General features: G+C 37.1%; 1 protein-coding gene across 13 annotated transcripts in view; it reads left to right on the top strand.

The window, feature by feature from the left end:
- Positions 1-4,579, top strand: part of Abi3bp (ABI family member 3 binding protein) — a 275,396-nt gene that overhangs the window by 30,134 nt on the left and 240,683 nt on the right. The gene's annotated exons all lie outside the window — the stretch shown is intronic.

Raw genomic sequence — 4,579 nt, 5'->3', positions numbered from 1 at the left:
TTAATTGTGATAATTCCAACTTCTATTCCATATCAAAGCCTGATTCTATTACTTTGTTTCTTGACAGTGCATTGTTTTCCTTGGCTCTTTGTAAGACAAAACAAATAAATGAACAAATACATATAGTGTAGAACAGGGGAGACTGAGGAAAACAGCTTTTTTGTTTGTTAAGTTTTAGTGTGGTAGGTTGAGACAAATGGATTACTAATTGGTCTGGGTTTATAGTATACTTTGTGTTGCCATCATTACCTTAGTGCACAACACGCTCCAAATTTCTCTAGTAATACTTTGTTAAGTCAGGTCTGATTTACTGGAGATTATTTCTGCATGTCTTCTACCCTCAGCTTTTCCCCTTACATTTGAGCTTACACCTCAAAGACTGTCTTTCTCTTCTTAATGCTTTCACATTACTTGTTATTCAGTGCTTACTAGCCTGTTGGTAGAGGGAAGAGAGAGTCACCTTTCTTGTTAAATTTAGCCTCAGTTTCAATTAGGCATTGCATTTCAGATCTGTTCAGGGATTCTGCTTCATCCATAGGGTTGATCTCCAGGGCTGTGAGTCTAGGAAATATTCCTGCTTTTTCCATGAGGATAGAGCATATTTTTCTGTCTCCCTCTCCCAGATGCAGTGGACATTCATCTGTTCTCTGAGGCAAGATTGTTGTCCTTTCCCCATGGGGTAGCCTTACATTTTCTAGGAAAGCTGAAAAGTTTCCACGTTGTGCTCTATGACTCTGTATGCCCCAGGACAGCACTCCAGGGAGACTTTATCAGGACTGTCTTGCTGCTTTCCATCTTTCCTGCAAATGATCATGAGGTTCCCAGAGCAGCACCTACCAGAGGTACAAATCTTCTGTGTATTTTTTTTCTCTTCTTTCTTTCTTTCTTTCTTTCTTTCTTTCTTTCTTTCTTTCTTTTTTCTTTCTCTGTAATATATTTGGTACAGGGTCTCACTATGCAGCTTATACTAGCAGTGATCCCCCTATTTTCAGTCTCCCCGCACTGGGATGACAGACATGTGCCACCATATCTGATCTCTATGGCCAGTTCAGCACGCCCAGGGACGGGGCCAGCACAGCTTGTGGTGCTGGGGATTGAATCCCGGTCTCTGTGCTTGCCTAAGTAGGCATGAGCCACCTATTTCCCAATTTGATTTCATTCTATGAGCAATTCCACACATAAGCTGTTGTGCAGCAGTCACACAAAATGTTCTTGCAACCTGAGCTGATCTGTGAGCAGTCATACTTAGGTTCAGAGTTGTGGTTTGCTTCTTGCTTGCCAAGTATCTCCGTATCTCTGGGATTCAGTGTCCTCACTTATCTGTTTTCCCTTTGCACTGGCTGCTTTTCAGTGCTCTTTGCTCACTCATTCTCGTCCTATCTAGGTCTTGACTTAGAGTGCGTGGGATCAAGTCCTAATACTTCTCCCCACCTCCCCTCTGGTTCCTTCGATCTCATCTAGTCTCATGAAGTAAAAACCATCAAAATACTAAAGAGTTGAATATTTCTTTCTCCATCCCTGACCACTTTTCTCAACTTTAGGCCCAAGTGATCAACTCCTTACTTACTATTTTGCAAATCTTCTCTACTCTACCTTCATATTTTATTTGTAATTTTGGGATCTCAGTTTCTCTCACATTCTCTCCTGCTTCCATTCAAATTACCACCATTTCTTACTTTAATTATCACTACTATTTCTAAAATGGTCACCCTAGTTTTACCTTTCAAAATATTTATTTTTTAAACAATGTATGTGTTTGCAGTATATAATGCTTACATTCTTCCTGTGGAGTTGGTACAAGTATTTAACACATCTTAATTCCATATTTTCATCTTGTTTCCTTAGCCTCCTTCCATCACTTGACCTTCTTCCCATTTGAGAAAGAACTATCTCTGTACTTCCTATTATCTATATTTTATTTTGCTCTTTTTATTTAAACTATTCATAGTGATCCTGACAAATTATACACTAGCTCTTTTTATTTTAAGCAATATGAAATAGAGATATAAAGAAAAAAACAGCATTAGAAATGATACAAGATTTCACTAGACAAAATAATAGGAACTCAACAATGGTTGCTGTATTACATGATGCTCTCTTCAAATTAGTTGTAAAAAAATTAATTGTTTACATTACCAGATATAAATGTGTAGAATTTGTTTAAAAAACAAAAAAATAACAAAGAAGTTATAAGAAAATCAAAATAGGAAAAAATCAGAGTAAAAAAATTAAGCATTAATTGCTCCCTTCAAAAAACCAGCACAAATCGATGATATAGTTATCTAATCTATTGTACATGTATACCCAAATATATTCTTTTCCTTTCTTACATTTGTCATTTTCCTTATCCTAGTTTTCCCTTCCACTGAACAATTTCTTTCCCTTTTACAGTATCTGTTGTAACCTTTTAGATTTTAATTACTCTTTCAAGTTCTCACACTAGTGAGATAATATGATATTTACACATGTGGATCTGATTTATTTCACTTACCAATATAGACTCTAGCTGAATCCATTTATCTACAAAAGCCACAAATTTATCATTTTTGTAGCTGAATAATACTCTGTTGTGTAAAAATACCATATCTTTCCTATCCATCCCTCAGTTGATGGGCATCTGGGTGCCAAGATTTAACTGTGACAAATTACACTGCTATTAACATGGGTGCACATATATCATTGTGGTATGATGATTTTATGGGCATTGGAGATGAATATGCACTTCACAGATGAAGGAAGGGATACAAATGGAAAATAAATATATGAAAAAAAGTTCAACATCACTGGTCATTTAAGAGATGCAAATTAAAACGACACTGACATACCATCTCTGCCAGAAAGAATGGCTATCATCAAGAAGTCAACCAATGGCAAATGCTGGAGAGGCTGGAGAGAAGGAGCCCTTCTCCACTGTTGGTAGAAGTGCAGGCTGGTACAACCAATATGAAAATCAATGTGGATATTCCTTAAAAAGCTAGGATTGGAGGTCTCATTCCAGTCAGCTATTCCCCTCCTAGTATTTTTCTAAACTAGCTGTTATTCCTCTGCTCAAAAATGTCTCATAGCTTATTACATCAGTAATTCTTAATCCTTCTGGCTCTAGCAATTTGGCCCAATTACTTCTGATTTCACCTGGTACTCTTTTCCACACTTGCCTTTGTTCAGCTGCAGTAAGGTGGTGTATTCCACTCTTTGGCTTTGCACTTGATGTTCCATCATCTGGGTGTCTTTCCTCCAAATCATGAATAATTATTCTCTTCTCTTTCAAGTCTTTTTCCTATAAGGTCCTCCTGTGTCCCAGCAAAGATTGCACCCTATCCTTCCTGAGACCCCCTGAATGCTTCCTTGCATTGCTTTCTTCCACAACATTCATTGCCATCTGCATTACTCAAGTTGGCTACATTATGCTCTGGCAACAAACTATGCTCATGTTTCAAAGGCTCACAAACAAAAAGTATACCTTTTGTTTAATCACATGTTTGCTGAATAAAGACTGGGACATCTGTTCTTTCTAGTCACTCAGGGTACAAGTCCCACCTAGTGAATTTCTTCCCAGGAGGGAAATGATACTTAGTGGGGCTTATACCAAAAATTAAATATGTTGGTCTGGAAGTGGTATGATTTTGTTCATGTCACCTATTGGTGAGAATTAAGTATATGATTGATCAGTAGGTGAAGACACACTCTTCATGTGCCCAGGATGAGAAGGGAATCAGTTATCAAGAAACAGTAGTGGTATTTACCCCATCATCTGACATATTGTGCCTTTATTATTTCTATATTCTCAATAAGATGCTGCAATTTCAGGGACAATGTGGCTTTTTGTTTTGTTCTATTTATTTTTCTTTCATCCTATGGAACAGAGTTCTGCATATCCAGTGGTGGTGAACCTTTGGAACACATGTTTTTATGTGTTTCTTTTAAGACAAAGAAGTTAATGTATGAGTTATTTTTTCTAAACTAAAACCTCAGTATTCAGGTGTAAGCTGTAATGTGGGAACTTTGTGATAAATACATGTGTTTTGGGTCACATTTTGGAGAAGGATTTTCATTTATTTATTTTTTTGCTAGTTCAGGCTGCCTTAACGGCAGGTATGGTGTAGCTTTTGGAGCTGGTAATCGAACCGTGGTCCTATGCGCCTGACTGCATTTGCCCAAGTGGCGTTTTAAACAACTGAGCTATTTGGCAAAACTCCACATTTTGGTATTCAGTTCCTAAAAGTTTTTCCATTACTGTTCTGGATATTCATTAAGTATTTGTTGAAAAAAATTAGTGGCTTGATTTTTATTATTATTTTAAGAAAGAAAACCACATCTTCCCTAGAGATTCATCAATACATCTTGAGTGTAATTGACCTTGGAAGGCTAGGGCCAAAATGTTGGCTTTCCTTGTGGCCCTCCTTTTTCTCTAATTTTGGTCTGTAAACCTAGGTTGTTAACTATCCAGAAGACAAGCTTATTGTTATTAACATATAACCTAGGCTGCTAAGCTTAACCTCACTATCTGTCTGAATATCAAACATCTTAGGCATAACATGGAACAGGTATTTTTCATCAAGTATTGATATGCTGAACTTTA

This window comes from Octodon degus, unplaced genomic scaffold (assembly GCF_000260255.1).
Source record: "Octodon degus isolate 3935 unplaced genomic scaffold, OctDeg1.0 scaffold00081, whole genome shotgun sequence".
Taxonomy (NCBI): Eukaryota; Metazoa; Chordata; class Mammalia; order Rodentia; family Octodontidae; genus Octodon; species Octodon degus.
The sequence above is the reverse complement of the archived record's forward strand: the minus strand, read 5'-3'. Positions and strand labels throughout refer to the sequence as shown.